The sequence below is a fragment of the Astyanax mexicanus genome, chromosome 2 (genome assembly GCF_023375975.1).
Source record: "Astyanax mexicanus isolate ESR-SI-001 chromosome 2, AstMex3_surface, whole genome shotgun sequence".
Taxonomy (NCBI): Eukaryota; Metazoa; Chordata; class Actinopteri; order Characiformes; family Acestrorhamphidae; genus Astyanax; species Astyanax mexicanus.
The window spans coordinates 32775549-32800656 of NC_064409.1; positions in this window are offsets into that span (position 1 = coordinate 32775549).

A 25108-nucleotide genomic window follows, 5' to 3' on the forward strand; every position below is an offset into this window, starting at 1 on the left:
CCAAAAATATATTTAACCTTTTTACAAAAATATAAACTTTTTAGACATTTTTTACCCATTTTTATAATAATAGAGCAATTTTGGTGAAATTCATTAATTATATTATCTGTTCATTTCAACTCTGTTACACGTACATGGCCAATAAAGTCTGATATGATTCTGAAAATAGGAGGTTTATTACAGTAACTACTGTACTTCAAAGGGGTGTGAATGTGAACTCTCTAGTAACACTTTTTCTTACTCTAATAATACAGCCAGCAATGTAACTCTTTCACTTAATAAAGGAAATGAAGTGAAGAGGCAGTTGGTCATTATTTTAGAAAAATGGTTAATAAGAAAAAAATATATAAAAAAGTAGTTAATGAATTACAATGCAGTTAAGGTTTTACTATTATTCTGTGTTTTCGTCTGCCTCTTTATTCCTTTCTTGGTTAAGATATGATCTCAAAAGATATGTCCTGAACCAAAACTTTGTCTTGACTACCTCTATAAACAATCCAAGCACGAAAGAAAAACAAAATAAACATTCATCTGTTTTCTGTGAGTCAGTTGAAAAATTTTAGTGCCAGGAAGCACATGCTTCTATAAGCCACGTAGATCACAATAAGAAAATCTGCATAGAACCACCCTGACACCACCCCTCACCTGTCAATCACCATCAGAGCCTCACCCACTAGATCAGTGTAACAAATGCACAGCAGGTTTTGCCAGCAGACTTCTTCTGATGGAGGGATCTGTACCTACTGTCAGCAGATAGAGATAAGTATGTACTTTCAAATAATGTGTTTCATGTTTCTATTGCAAGCATGAACTAGCTTGTTTGTGTTTTGCCATTTGGCGCAAGCAAACACTAACGTGTGGTAAACGCTCAGTGTAAACATGACATGGCCAGCGACAGCTTATTTGCATAAAAGTGACAGAGCCCTTCAACGGCTCATTCTGAAAGAGACTAAAACTGGCAAGAAAAGAGCTGCTGAGATCTCTTTGTGTGAAAGTTATTTTGTGCAAAGAACTTCATGATGTTTTAGGTAGTTCATGGACCGACGTGTATTCTAAGAGGTATAATAAATACCAATGTAGTTAGTATTTAGTAATGGTAATTAAGGTCTTAACTATTGTCTAATTACGGCTTCTTTTGTTTTGTAAGTTAGAAATCTTCAGGTTAGCAGAAATGAAGGGTTTAGGCACCAGTGCTCCATCAATATGGAGCTTATATATGGGATCCAGATCGCCAGCTGTGCCAAGATGTTCTTGTAGCTTTAGTAACTCTTCAACCACCTCTTCTGTGTTTGAATCCTTCAATTCTATATTTAGCCATCTCGATTCTCTTATAGGATTTATTCAGTTCGTCTTTTATATCTCATAATAGCAGACTCGCTTAACTCAAACTCTCTTAACTCATTTAGTATTTTCTCCAGGGTGGCTGGGCCAGCGCTTGTGTTAGCTTTCTCCAGTTCGAACGCATTTCTGCTACCGACATCGTCTTTTATAGTGTTTCTTATTTGTTTTCCATTTGTTTTCATCAAAGCCCATTCCATATCTCATTTATGAAAATAAAAAATGGTACAGAATCGTGATTTCTGGCTTAAATTAGGAACACGTTACGAGAGCTTCTACACTTCTGCTTGCAGTCATAACCGGAAGTTCTGATCTTAACTAATGTCAAATAATAATTAGTTGAGACGTTACTTAACTATTTTTTGATGTTTATTGTACAGTGTTACTGTATTTTGAACAGATCTTTTCTGCTTAAATGGAAATAAAGCCTAAGGCTAGGCTTAATCCCTGTCCAGGAAACCGACCCTATAAGCCTATAAACATTTTCATCAACCAGTGAGGTGACTCATCAGACCAATAGGACAAATCCGTCTAAATAATGATCACTGTGCTTTTAAGCTTAAAGGTATTTGTGCTACCCAACATGTCAACGCAGTTAATGAGACGATCTGCGGACATCTCGAACGTTCTGTACAAGTTCTGCCTTGTGGAAGTCACCAAAACACAGCACATGTATTTCATTTTTACGTTTACAAATGCCATGATTGCACAGAGCAAAGAGAAAGTTCGGTCACGCTAGCTCAGATGTTCATTTCCAATAAACATAGCCTGTTTTCATACTTATGACTGGAAGGCTTTGGATACAAAAACACAATTTTATGTTTAATCTCGTTAGAATGTAATCCATTTCATGGCTTTATGGTTTATTAGTATGATTTGGGCCCCTGTGTGTGTTTGTGTGTGTGTGTGTATGATTATATATAGACCAGAACCTGAGTGCTGCTCTTTCCTGCTTTTTCCTTTCTTACTTTCAGAGGCAAAGCGGTAAAACAAACAGATGTAAGAGAAAACTGATTACTTAAGGACCACCAAGAGAGACGTTCTCAAAAATAGCTTTCACATTCAAAAAGATGAGAGGGATTTCACTCACAGGAATGAAGACGCCCTCTCGTTCCTACATTTAAGTCTCCGTCTGTAGGAAAGAAAGTGTGTCTCACTCTCTGGCCTGATTGCAATTACACTGAATTACTCCTCCTCAAACCACTTGCTAAAGTTATTATGGTGAGCTGTGGTGTGCGATGTTTTTAATGTGTTTTGGAGTGAAGATCAAGCTTAGCTGTGAACTGATTGCGACTTAAAGACACCTCCTCAAACCCACAACCCACTGATTTACTGTGTAAAATGTGTAAGTGTTCATGGATCTTACTTTGGGTACGTGGTGTGTTTCATCAGCTCTAAATCCTACCATAGTTTGTCATTTTAATCAGTACAATATGAAGAGGAGATATCTGAGGTGAGATTATGCGGATTGGAAACTGATGGATGCTTTGTGAATCAGCTTATCTCCAACTCTTACATTAATATAAATATCCAAGTTCAAGTGAACCTTAAAATCACTCTATCTATAACCCTTAAAAAGGAATTTCACACATTTCTTTTTTTATTTCTACACCATCCAATCATTCAGGATGAAGTATAGTTGTATAAATGAGAATCAGAGAATCACTGTCTACAACATAGTGACACAAGTCTATTTGGAGTTTTTTGCCTCGTAGAACCATATATAGTACTAGTCAAACGTTCTGGATACATAAGGAATCGAATCATGTAGTAAATTAAAAAGTGGGGTGGTGTAAATTAGTGGGGTGCTGTTAACTTTTGGTTTCTGAAGCTGGTAACTTGTTTTTCCTGTGCAACAGAGGTAACTTTTGCTCTTCTTTACCTGGAGCTGTCCTGATAAGGGCCAGTTTCATCATAACATGTTTCATCATAACATGTTTCAGATTGACTGACCTTCATTTCTTAAAGATTTTTTTTTTTTTGCTTTACCTAGCTGACTAGTTACTGCCATAGTTTTCCTCATAGTGTGCGTGACCTATATTAATATACAATGTTTTAGAATAAAGAACCACTGGATTTAGGGTATGTCCAAACTTTTGACTGGTACTGTATGCAGGCAAGGATCACCTTCCACCATACATTGCTTTTTAAAATGTTTTTAGGTCAGAGGTCGATTTTCCTTTTAAAATGTAGGAGTAGAGAGTAGAGATAAAAATCTACTATAATAATAAAAGTACAAATACTTAAGTAAAGTACAGACACTTAAATATCTATCCACATAGTACAGTAATTTAAAGTTAAGTTCTTAAAACTTTATTGCATGCCACCTCTGCATGTCTGACATATAGCACACTAAATCCAGTATAAAACTAATACTCTTTAAACAATAAAAAGAGAATAAGATAACTAAGGGAAAATAAAATAAAACAAGATGAGAAAAAAAGTTCACTGTGAAATGAACTAATATATGTTAACATGTGGACATGTCCATTTTATAAGGAAACATAAAATATGCTATTATTAAATAAGTATCTTAACAACTGAAAGATGCTAATATTTATGATTAGTCCTGTCATGATAATTACATTATAGACTTATTGTTCAGTTAATGGACATTACCCCAATAATGTTTTATAATCATGATATCGTCCATTATGTTTATTAGTATGTTTGTCACATATTTAACAGTGAACACTATTTTAGTCAGTTACATATATATATATATATATACTTTCATTTAAATGTTCTTAAAATGACAATATTATCGCCTATTGCAACATTTTCTTTGACAATACATCATCCACAAAATATTGATATCACGATTAGACCTATTATAATAATTATATTTATGAAAATATGCAGAACCCCTGTTTAAAAACCAACTCAAACAAACACCCAACCCTAATATTACAACCTCAGCACAAACAGCCAATAGCTCTTTCAGTTTTCAGAGTAAAGCACACAAATAAACTCCCTTAATTATCCCTCGCTTTGCTTTTTGCTCCTTGTTAACAGACTATGATTATTTGAAATCTGCATTTCTGTGGTCTAAATAAATTTTACATTACTGTCTTTTCCTGTAATCTATCACCTCAGATTCACACATGAGCCATGTGCGTAATTTCTTATTAATTGGACTGATTCCCTCTGCTTTAGCTTGTGGTCATATTTAATCCCTTCCTGTTGAATTACCAGTAAATACCCAGGCAAAGCTGCGTGTGTGAAAGGGGCTTATGCTGAACTGAATAATAACTGCAGATAAATCTGCAAATGAGCTTTACAGAGTTAATTATGTAAGGTGTGTGCTGACTTACAAACCTACACTCAGTAAGCCTGTAAATGACATTAGGGGTCTCTGTTGTCCAGTCAGAGAATTTATACTATATAAAATGTATAATTTATGCCAAGAATATAGTGTGTGTGTGCAGGATATTAGTTCTTAGTCTGGCCAAAACCTGGATAACCCCTCAGGGACTGTGTGTGTGTGTGTGTGTGTATAACCACAGACACTCAGATAAGCATCGGCTCTCGGGCTCTTTCCCAGATTTATAGTCGGCCTACATGGCTGCACCACTGTCTGTGTGTCCAGACTCCGTCTGGAGGCTGACATGTCTGCTGCTCCTTAGGTGGGGCAGCAGTGATTCATCACTATTCCTGTCTTTCTCATCCCTTCTCTCTTTCTCTTCCTCTCTCCCTATTCTTCATTTCTCTGGACTTTCACACTCCGTTTTCCCCTCTCTGTATTTAGAGTTTCAGGAGCATGCTGTCCTCTTCAGCACATTAAAACACGTTTAAAAACTCTGTTTCATCCTCTGACGTACAGTATAATCCTGCGCCTGTCTGCCCTGCTTTTAACCTCGCCACCCAGGTACAGATACTGAGTAATGCTGGATAATAGCCCTGTTGACACACACACACACACACACGCGCTCACTCACACATATAATAATACACAGTGTGTACAGACAGATACCTCCGCACATACTGACACATCATTCCCAGGCTTAATGAGTGTGGATTCATCACTGTTACTCATTTTCCATTTTTGTTTACCTTTCAAGAGATTCTTAGACTGTGACTGTGAAGTCAATATATTTCTTTTGAAACCCCAGGCTATCCATATACAAAGAAATACATTTGTGGTGCGCCGAGTGGTACAGTGGTCTAAAGCGCTGCCACTATGAGCGGGAGGTCGCAGGTTCGAACCCCGGCTCATGCAGCTTTGCCATCAAGCTGCCGGCGCTCAGAGAGAGCAAAATTGGCCCTGCTCCTTACGAGTGGGTAGATGGCGCTCTCTCCCCACATCACTCCTAGGGTAATGTCTACAGCACAGGGCATCTGTGAGCTGATGTACCGGAGCCGAGCCGCTGTGCTTTCCTCCAAGCGTGCTGGCTGCTCGGTAACGCTTCATCAGCAGCAGCTTGAAAAGAAGCGGTGGCTGACTTCACATGTATCGGAGGAGGCTTGTGCTAGTCTTCACACTCCTGGTGTGTTGGGGCATCACTAGTGATAGGGGGAGTCCTAATGAGTGGGTTGGGTAATTGGCCATGTAAATTAGGGAGAAAAATGGAAAAAAAAAAAGAAATACATTTTATTTTTTTTTTTATTTATTCTTTATTTAACCAGGCAAGTCATTAAGAACAGTTTCTTATTTACAATGGCAGCCTGGCAAGAGGCAAAAAGTCTCTAAGGCATTTGTTCTCCTAAATCTCCTTTTCGCCGCATTTTTCACTTTTAGACATTATGCGAATCTGGCAGTTGTACTTTATATTATATTTCAGTATATCTGAACAAATGGAAATGCTTCAACATTTTGAAAAATGTTTTTTAGAGATACACTAAGTCATGAAGGCTGTTCATATGTAAAGTATCCCTCATATGCAGCCGCAAAATGCAGCTGATGTTTGAAAGAATTTTTAGAGCACAACCAATGTATCTTTAAGGCCCACACTTCTCTTCACATATAAAAGAAAAAGAAAAAAGAAAGAAAAAAAACTTTGTTTTAAAAAGTTAAAATTGTTAATAAATGATTTTTGTGACAGCTGAAATCTCTGAGATTCAAGCTATGAGCTTTCTGTATCTTTCCCCTAAACCATGATGTTGAACAATCTTTGTTTTCAGGTCATTTGAGAGTTGTGTTTTGAGGCTCCTATTTTGCTACACTGCAGAGAAGATGCAAAGTGGAGAAAAACTTGCAGTTGGCCACATTATCCCTTTGGAATATAATTGGATTCACCTGTGTATGTAGGTCAAGGGTCAATGAGCTTATCAAACAAATTTTGTGTTACAATAATTAGTGCTAAATGTATTCAAATCAATAAAACGACACGTGTGCCCAAATTTATGCACCTGCTTAATTTTATTTAAGGAATTATTGCACACTTTCTGTAAATCCTATAAACTTCATTTTACTTTTCAAATATCACTGTGTTCCTCTGTTATATGATATATTTAACTGAAATTGCTGATCTGAACAACCAATGATTTATAAAGAAAAATCGTGAACATTTTCAGGTGTGCACAGACTTTTTCATACCACCGTAATTATGATAAAATCCTCATCTTCAGCAGTAAATAAGTTGTCAGTTTTGCAGTTAGAAGCAGAGGGGTGAATTTTGCCTATAGTTAATTGTATATATTTTTTTACTTTCTTTGTTCCTAAAAGCTTTGGTCAAAAATGAGAAATGGAATGAACAATGGCTCTGTCTAAAAGAGTAACATCGCCAGTGTATAAAATTCCTACTACATAAATACCCATGTTAAACTCAACAAATGTGTTCTTTGGAACCAACCATTCTTGTGTTGGACAAGCTTAAAAAAGTATACAAAATCAGCCAAACTCTTATTCCAAATGCGATTCAATCATATTTACCTGGACCGCAGTGATTTTCTTGCTCCTTTCCATCTTTTTTTTGTTTGTCCCTGTTTTTGTATAGAATGTGATCACTGCTAATTCCACCCAAAAGCTAAGTGTCCAAAGGGTGAGTCATTTAAAGCACAACCACACCTTTTTTAAAGGCTGCTAATGCAGTGATGGACTGCTGAATGCACTTGAAGAAGATGCCTAACGCTTAATTTTGTTATGCCAACAAACAAGTGTCTGCATTTACTAGCCGCGTGCTGAGTGATGGAAGACACCCCTGCCCATCAAGTGAGAAAGAGATAGAGAGAGAGTCTAGTTATACTCTGTAGGATTCCCAACTACAAAATATAATGGTGCTGGTATAAACTGTATTGGCTCTACATGGCTCTGGTTTGTTTCTCTATTGTCTCTGCCCAAGCCATGTCTTGACAATAGTGTTCCTACCTGTCTTATTTGTAAGCCAGCCCCCTTCGTTATCTCCCCCAGGTGTTCCTTGTCTGTGTCTGTGTATAAATTCCCTATGTTTTCCCTTGTGCTTTGTGTTGACCCACAGTTGTGCTTTGTTCCCTCTGTGTTACTGGTTTTGTATGGTGCGTTAACTTTTTAGTTTGGTTTGTTTGTTTTGTTATATGTTTTGTTTGTTTTCCTTGTTTCTAAAGCTAATCCTTTGTTGTTTGTTGTATAGCCTTTGTTGTTTGTTTCATAGTCTTTTTCTCTTTGTTTATGTTTCTATAGTCTTATTTAAAACCAACTTGCACTTGCATCCTGCCCCAAATTCTGGGTCGTTACAATTTAGATTTTTGCTAAATATTTGTTGAATATTTAAACTAAATGAGAAATATTGTTATGCAACATTTTCTACCTTTCCTACAAATACAAAATGTAAACTTTGGTTACAGCACCAACTGTTTCTGAATAAATCACCCAATGAGTGTCATGAGTCACTTAATCAGGGTTACTTTTAATCCAGCTACTATAATTATCTTCAGTAAAAACAAATGAGAAAAAACAATCAAACACAATCAACATAATAATAACAACGACCCACTTAGCATGACTCATGACACACACACACACACACCAAAAAAACAATAACCATGATGCACATTTAAAGGACAAAAACTAAACACACATGAATTAACTATTGGGACCCTGTAAGCCACTACAGAGTCCCCCCGCAGCCGTGGTTTGTGTAAACACACCCCAACTAATGGCGGACGCTACAATACTTTTAACGAATCTGTGCGTAAAAACTTCCAGAAGCTTTTGAGAGTTTATATGAGGGAGTGTTGTCATTGAAAGCTAAGCCATAACTCTTTATAACACTTTATAACACTTTATAACGAATTCCACCACATGCGTGTAGGCCTGGTTAGCTTTGCCGCAAAGTGCCTGAAAGACCTATTCACCTTCTTTGAAGTTGTATTGTATATTGTAACACTTGTAGTCAGGGTATATATTTCTTTCAAAATGCCACTGCAATAAAGCCACCAGAAGTCTAAATAAATCTGAGTGGAATTTGTGACTTAACCGGTAATGCACTTTAACCAAAGCTCTCCACATACAGGAAACCTAGCAACGATGCAGTGCAGCTACAAACAGAGCAGCAATGGAACTATTTTAACTTGCAGAGGTTTTATAAACAAACAGATCATATTTTCTCTTCCTCTTTAACTCCAAATCTTTCAATAAACAGTGATAATGGATCTGTGGTATAATCTCAATAATACACTCAAGGTTTGTGTTATAACATGTAATATTGTCACTGCTGTGCTGCTCTACATCCACAACACGGCATTTCCAATATTACGTGTTATTGCACAAACCTTGAGTGTATTATTGCTTAAATAATGCATGCTATTTTAACGTGCATAAACAGTGTTCAGATTAAAATATTTTATAAAAAAATACATGTAAACTTTCAGCTGATGTTAGTTGGTGCCCTACTTTTCCCTCCTCTTTCTCTCCTTAAAAAAACAAGATACAGGATGAATGAGAACTTAAATGAGAACTATAAATACTATAGACATATATGTTTTGTACTATGGCAAACAAAGTACAGAATAGCTTATGAGCAGTGAACAGGTTAAAATGTTACGAAGTACCATTTTCTTTTTAGCATTTAAACATGATTAAATTTTGTATTTTTTCCAGCATTTGCGGAATTGTAGTTTGGGTCTGAGTAGGTAAAAGTGGTAATGTGATCAGTAATGATTCTGGAGCAGGAGGTAAAAAAGCCGTGACACACTTTCCATCTGCGTCTGTCTCTCTCTCTCTCTCTGTCTCTCTCTCTCTCTCTCTATAGTCTCAAATTCTGTTCCGGCAGAGTTCTCCCACAAACCGGCTGCTCAGACCAATGTATTGTTCTTTCACATGTGCTAGTACACTTTCACATAGCTGAGAGAGAGCAGCAATATTCATTTCATCAAGAACAAATTTGAGAAGCTGCTCACAAAGCCAAAGTAAGCCTGGCCTGTCACTGATACTGAATGGCACGTTTCGAGCTACACTGGAATCTGGGGTGGCTCTCCGGCCTGTCTTCATTCAGGGCTCGGGATTTTTTTTTTTCCACTCTGGCAATGGGAGATTCCACCAGGTGGGCAGGGGCGAGGGGAGGGGGTGTACGGGGTGAAGAATGGAGGTCATGGCCCTTCGTGCATGGAGAGATAACACCTCACCTGTTAGCCCTGGATTGTGCCTCATTCTCTCCAAGCCATGGAGACATACCACTCATTCCACAGAGACAGCAAACACGGTTAGAAAAGGATTAGGAAGGCACTGAGGCCTGGCTGTGATGAGTGATTCGCAGGCAGTTGACACGCTACGGATCGTGAATGACAGCTTAATGATTTCAGTTGTTTACAACAGGAGATTTATGCTACCCTGCTGCTGCAGAGAAAACAACAAGCAAGCAGAGCTCACTTAACACTGAGATTTTCGTACTTTTGTGCCTGTTCTTATAATGCAAATGCCTAATATGAATGTATACTTACTCCATAAAGTCTCTAAAAACTCTAAAAACTATTCGTGATGACTTTTTAGAATGTCTGCAAGATTTTGCCAAAAGGTTTGCTTTCATCAGCAGCCAGAGTCAGAGTAAACTGACTCTGCCCTTTCTAGATGAGTAGATGATGCTCCCAATGTGATGCTGGTTACCACCACTTCTGTTTGGTGATGTACCAGAGCCGTGTCGCTGTGCTTTCCTCCGATTCCTTCGGTAGCTGCTGGGTGGTGCTGTATCGGCATCATTTTGAAAAAAGGTGGTGGATGGCTTCACATGTGTTGGAGGAGTTATAGTCTTTAGCCTCCTAGTGTTGAGGGCATTGCTATTAATAGGGATAGTCCTAATGAGTGGGTTGCCTAATAGACCTTTCAGATAGGGAAAAAACGAAAAAAAAAATAATAAAAATACTTTTGAGTGTTTGCTATTGCATTAAAATTGTCTCAGACACCCTACTAAAAAATCATGATCAGCTCAAGATTTTGACCAGCATAGATATGCTTTTGTATTTGAGTTTAAGGGTTTAGTTGGTCTACAAGCATGAAAAACTAAGCGAAGCTGAGCTGTTTGACCAGCATGATCAGCGAAACCAAGCTGGTTGACCAACATGACCAGCATGAACAACTATGAGCAAAATCAACTGTAACACAAACTAACTGTTAGCTATACTAGCCAAGCCTAGACCATCTAAATTCAGCTACCTGCAAAGGCTGGTCCTAAATTGAAATTTTCAACAAGACATGATCCTTTCTTCACCAAACTTCACAGAGTGTACAGGTGCAGCTAAAAAAATTAATATCATTGAAAAGTTACTTTATTTCAGTAATTCAGATCAAAATGTGAATATAGATGTATTCTACACAGAGTTATCTACTTTGAGCATTTATTTCTTTTATTGTCGATTATGGCTTACAGCCAATGAAAACCCAAAATCAGTGTCTCAGAAAATTAGAATATTATATAAGACCAATGTGGGCAGTGTGCCAAGTCCTGCTGGAAAATGAAATCCACATCTCCATAAAAGTTGTCAGCAGAGGGAAGCATGAAGTGCTGTTAGATTTCCTGGAAAAACACTGCACTGACTTTAGACTTGATAAAACACAGTGGATCAACATCAGCAGATGACATGATTCTCCAAACCATCACAGATTGGTGGAAACTTCACACTTGACCTCAAGCAGTTTGGACTGTGTGTCTCTCCACTCTTCCTCCAGACTCTGGTCCCTTAATATTCAGATGAAATGCTAAATTTACTGATTATCAGTGATGTTTTGGAGAGACATGTCATCTGCTGGTGTTGATCCACTGTGTTCTATCAAGTCCAACGTCAGTGCAGTGTTTTCCCATAAAATCTTACAGCACTTCCTTCTTCCATCAGCTGATCAATTTTATAATAAATAATATTTTTTGGAGATCCACCTGTAGTTCTGTAGTTCTGTAAATAGTAATGCAGGGTTCATCGCATTTGAGCACACATTTCCACTGCTTCCACTGAATCCAGTGGCAGTGTGTTTTACACTACACTACCCATCACTTTATATTATGCACTGTGATCATAGACTTATATCTAAAAACCCACTTTATAAAGCTCCCACCACAAAGTCCTAGTGCTGATGTGGCATCTAGAGGCAGTTGTGCTTCAGAGGATGGGCGACCTTCCCTCTCCACACACTTCAGCACTCAGCAGTCGTGGTCTCCAAGTTTGTATGATTTACTGCTTTGTGACTGAGCTGCTTTTGCTCTTTTATGCTTTCATTTTACAAGAATAGCACATGCAGCTGACAGACTGATCTAACAGAGCATAAAGTCTTCACTGGCATAAAGAGCTACTTATAGCTTAATAATGGCAGCTATATTTACCCAACTCCTTTTAAAAGCATGTGCATTTATTAAGTACTGAATAGTTCAGAAATCACAACAAATACACAGTAAATAACACCATAGATTTAGCTTGAATTCCCATCATAGCAGTGTTGAAATAATGTATGTTATTTTATGATATTATACATTACAGGACTAGTCTTATTCCATTATTTAGGTAACAAAATGTTTTTTTAATATATATATATATATATATATATTTCACACAGAAAATTGTCTAATGCAATTAGACAATTAATGCAACCCAGAAAATAATTAAACACATTAGATTTACATTCTGTTTAATCTGGTTAGTGGTAGGGAAAAATCTGTAACGCATTAAAAAAAATAGCTTGCAGTGTTTGTAAAAAATAGTATTTCTTAAATATACAAGTTTATTTAGTCTATAAATTCAATGCAGACAATATGAAACCCAGAGTATTTTGTCTGGTCAACTTAATTTTATTCATCTTTATGCATCTAATTCTGCATTTTAGACCTGTATCACATTCCAAAATGATTGGGATGGTGGCAATGGTAATAAGATAAAACAAAACTTAATAATGATTTAATTTAAACAGGTGATGTCCACAAGTGAGCATTATTATTATTTGCAACAAACGTATCCACAAAAGTGACAGGTCACTTTTTTCATGATCTTTCTTTGTAGAAAATGGATGCTGTGAGCTCCAGTCCAAAGATGAAAAGAACCATCTAGATCAGCAAAAACTCAAAAAGGCTATGTTATGGTATGGGGTTGTACTGTATTGGTAGCCTACATTTTTGTGATACAGCATTAAGTTCGGAAAGCACAGCGTGGTCTTTGAGCAACGTTTGTTACCTTCAATGAAATCCACATGAGCTTTATAACATTTATAATGTCGCTTGCCATGGTAGAAGTTAGTGGATTCATCTTGCACTTGTTTAGTGTCCTCAGCCTGGCAGCCTGATTTTGCTGTACTGCTTTACCCATTTTACACTCTTCTTTAAGTGTTGTGTGTCACGTCTGGTGCTGAAAGCACTCCTGTTCCTCCCACACTCCTCCCAGCCTAACAACTACACTACCGAGAACGCACCGCCCGCTGACATTACACACACCCGATCACATGAAACATCACCTGCTTCCTCCAGGAAGTTCTGAATACTGATTACCTGCAGTATAAAAGAGCACCCCACGCACACACCTGTTTCGAGTATTGTTGGTTCTACCTCATTACAAAGCGTTCTATCTCTAGTCTCTGTTATGTTGTGTATGACCTTGCTTTTTGTTTTCTCGACGCCGATTTCTGCCTGTTCCTCTGATATTGGATATACCGTGTTTGACCTGGACTGTTTTACGTTTTTGCCTATTGGATTTTCTTTGCTGCTGGATTCTGACCCTGTTTATGGTATGCTTTTGTCTACGTGGTTCCTGTTTGCTGTGATTACTAGTGATGGCAAAAGTGGGGCTTTTGGGAGATCGAATCAAATGCACCAATTGATTCGGAAAATGATTCGATCTTGTGAGATGTTCGAATCATCACACGCCACAGTGACATCTAGTGGGCAGCCAGGGCCTAAATTCACAACTTTTTCTTAACAGAAACAGAAGTGATGTGTTTTTTATGAAAAATTAAAGAAATATTCCCCCATAGCATGTTGTGTCCCTAAATAAATTTGAGTCATGAAAACCTATCATTTTGCAGAGAACAGGGTTGTTTTAATTATGTCATTAAGATGTGTTTTTCATTATGATACACAGTCAGTGGATTTATATATCTGACATTATTCATTTTACATCAAGGTAGGGAAATGCTTGTGTAATACTTTATTTATTAAATATTACAAGTAATCAGTTGTTTTTATTAATAAACAGGATCTGTTCCACAGTGCTTGGACTGCTGGGTTGCTGGAATTGATAGATTTTTTTTTTGTTAATTGAAACAAATGAGGAAAGACGGCAGAGTGTCTGAGCCAGTAATCCATAGGGTCTTCTTTTCCTCTAAACATTTAATCTGCATCTGTACATGTCTGAGTCCTGTCCGCACTATGACATTGTAAGAAGAAATGGCAACATTACAAATTTTTAAATGCTTTACTGTCTTAACTTTTTTTCTGGAATGTGTCGCAGATCTGCACGAATGGATGTTTAGTATATTAATACGTAAAATAGAATTGGCCAGACAAAACATAAATTTTTACATTGTATTGCTTTTAGCGTAGTGCTAACATGATACTTGAACCCAGTAGGGGAGTCTGCAGGAATGAGCTATTTTTTCATTGAGGCCTAATAATCATGGTTCACCACTGATTTTTATTGCAAACACAAACATATTATTATACAATATCTTAAGTTATTGAAAAGTAGCAAAGGAAAACACCAATATCAATACAGATTTAAAGGTCCCCAAACTTTTGATAAGCAGCACATACACATAGGATGAATGTTTGAGGAGGAATGTCGCTGTTATCATGTTCCCTGGTTGCACAAATGGAGACTTTCATGCTCGGCTAGAGGAGAACAGGATGTTTCCACAAGTTCCACTGAGATCGGCACTTCATTCCAGCACATTTGCAACTAATTCAATCTATCGGACTAAAACAATGAGTACTGTCTCGTGCAGAGATATAAAAAAAATCAGTCACATCGGGTCCTGTGTGTCATTTTTTGACGTCAGAGTCCGACGCCGGGCCGTGTGTGCGAGGGCCAAAGGGCCTCAGTTCATTAAACCTGAACACGGCCCCAGTTAAACCCAGCGACGCTCCCGGCGCGGCTCACTCTCAGCAGGGCACGGGCACTATGAATAAAGCCCTTTCTCTGCTCCTAATGAGGAGTGGACCGTTCCTCCAGCAGACAGTGATCCTATCAGTTCATCACGTGCAGCTCAGAGAGATGGACTCCACAACAGTGACTCTCCGAAAGCCCGGCGGATGCTGCTTTTAATTAAAGGGACATGCCACGCGAAAGCCATAATACCATGTGTGATTACTTCTCACTGTGAAGTAGGTTTAGAGAGGAATTTAGCCAGCTGGAATCAAGCCAAGCACTCTGTGGCGAGATAAAACGCTCCATCAGTGTATTAATGGTCATGTGACTTGATGACATGGGAGTTTAGAACTGAATGGTGCTCTTATGATGGGGAATGTAAAACATTCATTATTTCATTATTTTCTTTAGGCACTTGACACCTGTGTTAATATTCGAATTGGTCTTGATTTTTGAGTAGAAAAAACCCACAATGTAACACATTTACTTTAAATGAACAGTTTCAGCATCCCTTTCTCACTCCACTGCCCTGTAAAAAGTAGAATAGCACCTTTATCATAAGTACTCTGAGCTCGTCATGCTGCAAATTCCATTATGTAACTCTTGAAAATCATCAGATTCCTTAAGACCTAAAAACACTTTACAAATATTGTGAGAATTTTTTCATGTGTAGCTAGCAGACTCTATAGCGCCCCCTAATTTGTTTGGTTAATAAATTAGCTGTGGATGTGTCAAACTTGGTCTAATCCTCTCAAATTTTGGTAGGAATGTAGATACTATGACCCTGCACATATTTGCAATTGGCTTGTATTAGCTCCACCCAACAGGAAGTCGGCCATATTGGAATTTGTGAAAGGCAGGCAGGAACGATTCTGGGATCAGAGGTTTAGGGGTACTAAGCACCCAACAAACATAATAGTTAAAAGCTAAAAATTACACAAAGTATATTTTCAGGCATCTGTTCACCTTAATCTATTTTTTACCTTATTCTCTCACCTGAACTTCAAAGTCAAAGTCAAAAGTCAAAGTCAAAGTGGTTTTTATTGTCATTTCAGCTATATACAGAGTACACAGTGAAACGAAACAACGTTCCTCCAGGGACCATGGTGCACATAAACACAGTGTAGACAGAACAATAGTGCAACAGTACAAAAGTGCAGACAGACAATACAACACCATACAGACAAAGAATAATAAATAACAAGACAGTGTGCAAATTATGCAGTGTGCAAAAAGTGTGCAAAAAAGACCAGTGAGGTAGTGATTACCTCTATTACACAGTGTGCAATAGAGTCCAGTGAGGTAGTAGGGTTTTTAGTGCTTTCCATTTTCTGGGGTAAGTGGGGTAAGAGTGTGTGTGCATGTACAGAAAAACCATCAGTTCAGTCTCTGCAGTTAAGGAGTCTGATGGCTTGGGGGTAGAAGCTGTTGCAGAATCTGGTCGTGCTGGACCGGATGCTGCGGTACCTTTTTCCCGAAGGCAGGAGGGAGAACAGTTCGTGTGAGGGATGGGTGGGGTCATTTACAATGCTGGTTGCTTTGCGGATGATGCGGGTGGTGTAAATGTCCGTGATGGAGGGGAGAGAGACGCCGATGATCCTCTCAGCTGTCCTCACAATACGCTGGAGGGTCTTGCGGTCAGAGACGGTGCAGGTCCCAAACCAGGCAGTGATGCAGCTGCTCAGGATGCTCTCAATGGTCCCTCTATAGAAGAGTGTGAGGATGGGTGGAGGGAGACGGGCCTTTCTCAGCTTCCGGAGGAAGTAGAGACGCTGCTGGGCTTTCTTGGCTGTAGAGCTGGTGTTCAGGGTCCAGGTGAGGTTATCTGCTAAGTGGACACCAAGGAACTTGGTGCTCTTAACAATCTCCACAGAGGACCCGTCGATGTTGAGTGGAGAGTGGGTGTGTTGTGCTCTCCTGAAGTCAACAACCATTTCCTTTGTCTTGTCCACATTCAGGTGAAGGTTGTTGACTGTACACCAGTCTGTCAGCCGCTGCACCTCCTCTCTGTATGCTGACTCGTCACCTTTGGTGATGAGACCCAGCACGGTTGTATCATCGGCGAACTTGATAAAGCTGTTAGAACTGTGTTTTGCAGCACAGTCATGAGTCAGCAGGGTGAACAGCAGAGGACTCAGGACACTGCCCTGGGGGGCCCCAGTGTTCAGTGTGATGGTGCTGGAGGTGCTGCCCCCGAACCGGACTGACTGGGGTCTCCCCGTCAGAAAGTCCAGGATCCAGTTGCAGAGGGGGGTGTTGAGGCCGAGCGAGCTTAGCTTCCTGATGAGGTTCTGTGGGATGATGGTGTTGAATGCTGAACTGAAGTCTATAAACAGCATTCTGACGTAAGTGTCCTTCTTCTCCAGGTGGGTGAGGGAGAGATGAAGGGTGGTGGTGATGGCATCGTCCGTGGAGCGATTGGGATGATACGCAAACTGCAGGGGGTCCAGTGAAGAGGGCAGTCGTGTCTTGATGTTCCTCATGACTAGCCTCTCGAAGCACTTCATGATGATGGGTGTAAGTGCAATGGGATGGTAGTCATTGAGGCAGGACACTGTGGACTTCTTCGGCACGGGAACGATGGTGGTGGACTTGAGGCACGTTGGGACAGTGGCGCTGCACAGGGAGATGTTGAAGATGTCCGTGAGAACATCTGTCAGCTGGTCTGCGCACTCCCTGAGCACTCTGCCGGGGATGTTGTCTGGTCCTGCAGCTTTTCGTGGGTTGACTCTGCGCAGAGTGTTCCTCACATCCACTGCAGTCAGGCACAACACCTGCTCATCCGGCTTGGGCATGGTCTTTCTCGCCATCGTGTTGTTTTGTGCCTCAAACCGTGCATAAAAGTTGTTCAGGGCATCAGGGAGGGAGGCATCACGTTCACAGGACGGTGGCATTGTCCTGTAGTTGGTGATTGCCTGGATGCCCTGCCACATACGCCGCGCGTCACCCGTGTCCTTGAAGTGGCTGTGGATTCTCTGGGCGTGTGCGCGCTTTGCCTCTCTGATGGCTCTTGACAGGTCGGCTCTCGCTTTCCTCAGGGCCACCTTGTCACCCACTCTGAAGGCGGAGTCGCGGGTCCTCAGCAGCGCACGTACCTCAGCAGTCATCCAAGGCTTCTGGTTTGGGCGTGTAGTGATGGTCTTGGAGACAGTGACATCATCAATACACTTGCTGATGTAGCCAGTGACTGATGCTGCATACTCCTCCAAATCAACAGAATCGCCTTCAGTAGCAGCCTCCCTAAACATGTCCCATGCAGTGCACTCAAAACAGTCCTGAAGGGCAGAGATGGAGCCTGCCGGCCAGGTTTTCACCTGCTTCTGAACTGGTCTGGCGCGTCTGATGAGTGGTGTGTATGTTGGAGTCAGCCACACACACATGTGATCCGAGAAAGCGAGGTGGGGGCGGGGCTCCGCCCGGTACGCACTGGGGATGTTTGTGTAAACAAGATCCAGCGCGCTCGCTCCTCTCGTTGCCAATTGACTGGCTACACACACACATTCACCTGGGACATCACCTGTCTCATCTTCTATTATTCTGTAATATTAATCATCTGATACACATACAGACAGTACTACAGTCAGACAATTAGGAGCGCTTTTTAATTTTGTGTGTGTGTGTGTGTGTGTTACCATTCGTTTGGCAAAGAGAGACTGCTGTGTTTTCATTTTTAAAATTCTTACATTCTAATATGATCTAATTTTTTAGATTTTTTTTTAGCTTATCAGAGATGCACTTCTGTTTTAAAAACAACAAAAACACATTGTTTTGTTTTTTTACTTTTAGGGTGGCTGGGACTTGTTTTAGGAGTGCTTAAGCCCCCTAAAGAAGGGCCAGCGAAACCCTGCATGCAGGACAGGACTATTGGGAATAATTGATATTTCTGCATCTATGTGCTTTTTTCACTTTCAGTGATTAATTAATTTACATTAATCACATTTATTACTTTTTAAACAGTAGAATAAAAAATATATATTTTTGCAGAGGAACAAATGCATGAATGAATAACTAGCATAGACTTCACATCCCTCGCTTTATTTCAGATGTTTCATACCAGGCACTATTTAGGCCAAAATTATAACCGGAGTAAAAACAAAATACAGTCTGTTCCACTTTCAAACTACTTCTTATACACTGTATGTGCCAAAACAATATCAGGCAACATACCGGTACTTTCATTAGAAACATAGTGTAATGCCCAGCATAACAGTTAGTTCTGGACTATATGGCAAAAAATTGTATTATTTATAAATTCCTTCATTTATGTTGATATGATATAATTCCATTACACTTCCTGTAATAAACATCAGTCAGTAACAGATGCTGTACCAGTTTCTGTATAGTTTGATGTTCCTTTATTCACCAGAAAAAAGCGTAAATGAAAATAACCCCAATGGCAGAGCTATTTCATTACAGGCATCACATTACAGTGGCTAGAACTGTAGCGCCGAGTCAAAGGTCACCAAGAGAGGATAATAATCAATGTGCAATTTTTTTTTCTGTGATCAATTATTTAAAATGAATGCAGCTTGACAGCTGTAAAATATAAATTCTGATTTTGATGGCATGGTGGGTAATGCTCTCGTTGCACAGCAAGAAGGCATGTGTTCAAGTCCTGTTCTGTGTTGAGTTTTTACGTTCTCCATTGTCTCCCACGATGTAAAGACGTTCCGTTCAGGTTAAAAACATATATTGGAGTTAATAACGTAATTTTGGGAGTGTGATCCACGCCCTTACTCTTCCCACTCTCCGACCTATACAACCGTCACTTCCTCTCTACCTGCGTGACGAACAACCTCACACCCACCTCCTCCCCATCTTCCTCCTTCATTTATTTCTCCCTTTCTCTTCCTGTTTCTTGTTGTGTGGGGGGGGGCTTCAGTTTACGCTTTTCCAGTGAAGCTGCCCGAACTCCTGCCCAACCATCTGAGTCCCCCCCCCCTCTCTTTTCCTTCCCTTTCAGTAAAGGGAGTGGGGAAATACCAGCAAAATACTATTTAACACCAAACACCAAAATAAATCCTATATGTGTTTATATATACATCTACACATTTTATGGGCATTTCAAATACGTTATAAACTTACATTTATATATTTTCAGAGAACATGTTTGTGAAAATAAAATTTCACTTTACAGGTAGTATATATTGAAACACTACTCTAGATATAGGGACATATGCTATATGTCATATATTGCATTTCTGTGTCGGACTGTTTTTCTCCTGCTATATTTCTACTCTCTGAGAAACATAAATCAATAGCTTGTTCTAATTACCATGTGACCAGAGAGTGTGAGAGTTGCTCCTTAAATGGTTCGTATATTTTAAACATGTATATTGCGAACATGCTGTGAAGTGAACTGTTTGAGGGACTTGTGTAACTCTCTGTTTTCCTCTCTGTTTCTCTCACTGTTTTCTCTCAGTGCTCAAACATTCAGAGAACTTTCACCTGGACCTTACCCAACCACCCCCCACCAGTCCTCTCAGAGACGCAGAATCAGCCTTTATTCTCCAGCCTCACTGAGTTCATGAGCAGTGTGCTTGAGAAGGTGCACCCCCGGATTAGATCTGGGTCAGATCCAGCTGGATAGATCAGCCAGAGTTGTGTAAATCTGCATAACAGTGTGTGTGTGTACGAGCCATTGGTGTGCACCAACATGCCATGTGCTTTTCGGGGCCTAGCAGTGTTTTATACCAGCATAAAAAGTGCAGCATTAATGCTGAGCAGTAATTGGATATTTAAAATAATCTTATTACGGATCATGTCACTGAATGTGCATGTTTATAAAGTGCTTCATTTCTTTTTCTCAGTTTTATAAATAAAATAATATTAATGATGAAAATGCATGAAAATCAATAGCATTATATATTTTTTTTTATTTGCGCAGATAGAATGTGACATCAAATAATCAAATAAACACACAAAATAACTGTGCAGGGAAAGTAAAAAAGCCTTAAAGAGGCTTGTACAAGGTACTTTCCCTCCAAAGAAATTATAAGAGAAACACAGAAAAAAGAAAAGAATTGAGAAAAAACAAACAAACAAACAAAAACAAAATAAATAAATAAATAAATAAATAAAATAAAATAAAATAAAATAATAATAGTAATATGTAGTTACGCAATATACATAATTAGAAGAATATACACATACATATTTACTATTTGGATTGGTTATAATGAGAGTAGATCAGTTTTAAGCTGTTTTTTAAAACTAGTGGCACCACAAAACACATAACAGCACATTATGCAGTGAAGTTGATATACTGAGTTTATTAAAGTCATATTATTTATTTAGTAAAGCTAGAATTAGACACTTTTAACTTAAATATTTACACAACATCAATGTTAAATTATGTATGTAATTGGAGGTCTGATGTGAAAAACCAACAAAGAAAACTACTACTACTATTACTATTAAATCCACATCTTCTGTACACTTCTGCATGTTCTAAAAGCAAATTTTAACAGTTATTTGCTCAATTTAACATATTTAGGTAAAACAATACATGTAAAAAAGAGTTATCTTAGCTTTTCTTTTTTCCCAGTATGTTAAATTTAGCAAATTCATGGAATGTGTTTCTAAAATGCAGTGATTTTGACATTGTGTCCTAATAAAACATGATAAATTTGAATATGAGCATTGTAAACAAATCACTTGAAGTGAGTAATTTCTACTATCTTACTATTTTTACTAGCATATATCAATATCATTGATGCGGTTCATAGATACGATTGTTCCAATTTAGCACTGTTAGAAATAACAGTTGAAATCTATTATACAGTATTTTGCACATTCAAACACCATGAAGTTGACAAATAGGCCCCCGTCGCTGTGAGTTCAGGCAGCTAGTCGGAGCTGCTGATGTTAAAACATATCTGGATATTCAGCGATTTTTCTAAAAGAAAGGTAACGGTAGGCTAATCATGGAAACTGTGATGAGATTTTTCTGATAGCTGCTAAAAAAACACTCGTCTCCGAAATAAAACACACAGATTAAACCTTTTAAAATAAAAAAATTACAGCTTGTGACTCAGCTTAACTAGAAATGTGGAGAGGACCGAAATGAACTGAACTGATCAGGGGTGGAGTGATCAAAAAGAAAGAAGTACTAACTAAAAATTATTCATTGTGTAGGCCACTTAGGACTAATTTTTACTGATGGAATATATCTGGTCCATGTCCTTTTAGTAAAAGCTCATAATACTATTTTTAGGTCACCTACAGTCATTTTGCAGAATTTGTGCACCCTTTGTTCAATTTTAAATCCATTAAATAAATAAAAAATATATTATATAAAAGAGTGCATTTATGCCAAAAAAGACATGAAATCTTAACTTTTCTTAAATATCTAGAAAAGGGTTTTTAATTTGGCTGTATTAAAAGAATGACATATGTAGGAATGTCCACAACATTTCAGATTCTGATAATCTAATTGTAGTGTGTAAGTGGTTCACATGTGGTTATTTTAGATTTTTTGTAAACCTGTCCTAAAATGTAAGGGATACTGAACCTTCGTTGGGCTGGTGGGACGGCTTTAAGCGGACAGAGGAAAATATCCCTTATTTGTAAATCTAAAACTTGACAGGTATGAAAATGGCATATTTGAGAGATGACTCGTAGCTTTATAAAGGGTAATAGAGGCATTAGCAGCTTAAATGTGGAGCATCTTTTGTTCAAATAGAGAGCAAACAGCTGGTCTGAAGTACATGCTCAGGTAGAGAAGGTGAAAAAAGGCCACTTTTTGCAGCTATAGCTGCACAGCTGCACCAAGAGATGTGTGGGTACAAGAGAAAAGCACGTAGCTCATGCGTAAAAGCAAAAAATACACATAAATTCCGATAAAATCGTTCACATTTATTTTGCATGGCCATAGATAAAATACGTATCTGATTTAGGACTTACTGACTCAAACTGACTCAAATCTGATTTGGCACATTCACATAGCAATGAAAAAATCTGATCTGAGCCACTTCAGCCCGGTAATGTGAATATAGCCTTAGTTAGTGACACTGATCTCATTACCACATCAAACGCAGATGCAGATATATTTGTGATGTCTGGACAGGCAAATCCAATCCATCTGCTTGTAGGAACATCATCTGAATCAGTCTAAATACGGCCAAAGAGGACCCTTCCTGTTTATGCACATGGAACCTGATGAGGTGTTTTACAGTCATTGAAGTAACAGGAAGACAAAAGCACCTCTACTTGTTGTATTTGCCGCTGCATGCCGGGTAGCGTTCTCATATTTTCCATGCCACAGAATGTAATGCAATAAAGCAGAAAGGAGGAAATCTTTACCTTAGCCAGCATCCCAAGGGAACGTTATGAGGTACAGTCTGTACCAAAAGAATGACAAACAATGCAGCTTGGAAAAAGGCTACGTAGGCATTACACAAACTTCTGCATTATGTGAGTGTGTGTGCGCGTGTGAGAGAGAGAGAGAGAGAGAGAGAGAGAGAGAGAGAGAGAATATTTCTGAGCTGATTTCACTCCTCAGCCCTTAGGGACAGTAATAGTGTTACATTTAAGCATGAACAGATGTCACACACTCGATGTGTGCTTAGCTTTGCATAAACAAATCAACACATGGACAAAGTCCAAGAGTTTCACTGTGTCGTCATGTTCTTTGCGCTTACATAACTATTCACTGACTTCCACTCACAATCGCTCCTTTTCACCCTGCACTCTTAAATGGCATGTTATTCTTGAGCCATAGTTAAGACTGTAGTTGTTAGAGAAAATAAGAAATCATGTCAAACATTTTGAATGAATCTGTTTTTAGTTTTTTTTTTCAAAATAGTATGTTCTGTGTGACCTCACTGCAATATGCAATATGATAGGACACAACTGTTTGTGTCCTATGGAGGAGAATGACCTAGAACAGTGAAAAAACAAATGAACAAATGAATTTCACACTCATGTTTGTCAGAGCAGCATCGTAAAGAAGGGGTTTGGTGGTTTTCTGAATGTTGTGTGCTCTACAACTCTAGCACTGAGAATAAACACCCTTAGTTTTGTAATAATGAGGCTTGTGGAAGTGTGGTCATGTGACCGGTGTTGGAAAGGATTCAGTCAGCAAACAGTAAACTGCTACTTACAGCTAAATGCTACTTGTAAGTGCTCACTAACTCTGTTCCTGTGTTTTTTATGTGGATTTATGTTTTTAAAAATATGGCTGACGAGCAATGACTGTAAAACTTATGGACAGCACAATGTCTCTTAACCCTGTAAAGCCGAGTGCACCATATACTGTATGATTCATTTGAGTTTTTTTTTATTACATCATTGTTATAGAAAATACAGAATAATCTGCTTAAGTGGGCTAAGCGCTGCCACTATAATCAGGAGATTGCTGGTTCGAATCCTGTTCATGTAGCTTGCCATCAGCTGCCGGAGCCCTGAGAGAGCACAGTTGGCCTTGCTCTCTCTGGGTGGGTAGATGGTGTTCTCTCCCCAAATCACTCTAAAGGGTGATGTCGATCAGCACAAGACGTCTGTGAGCTGATGTATCAGAACCGAGTTGCTGCACTTTCCTCCGAGCGCGCTGCAATGCTACTCAGCAATGCTGCATCAACAGCAGTTTGAAAAGAGGCAGTGGCTGAATTCACATGTATCGGAGGAGGCATTTGCTAGTCTTCACCTTCCTGGTGTGCTGGGGCATCACTAGTGATAGGGGTAGTCCTAATGAGTGGGTTGGGTAATTGGCCGTGTAAATTGGGAAGAAAATGGGGGAAAAAAATGCAATAAAACTAAAATAAAGATATGCAATCTAAACAATGACAAAAACCTAACAAATTAAATAAGCAAATTGTTTTTTTTATATATTTTTGTTTTATTTTTTTGTTCAGAAGGTCAAATCAATTCTACGGTTTTAAAACAATTAGTTGACAGTTCAGGCTCCAAAGGGTTAAAAGAGAAGCCACCCCAGGTTAAGCGTTGCTGCTGTCTGAGTGCAGTATGGCATATTGTGCCACCCATTCCCATGTTTCAACCAGCCTGTTTTCTAGAATGATTCATACGTACGCAAATAAATTACCATTTTAGGTTCATATTAAATATAGTATTATGTAATGTGCATTACATTTAGCCCAACCCTCGTGCATGTGCACAACTTATTCACACAACCTGCAAAGCTGTGTCTACACTGTTATAACTTTCAACTTTTATGGTATGTGTGTATTTGTCATAACAGCACCACCAGTGGACGGGAGCATCTTCTATCGTATTATATGTATGAAATGTACCAAATATATTTGTTGAAATGTTTCACATTTCTTGGGGTGCATTTTATAAT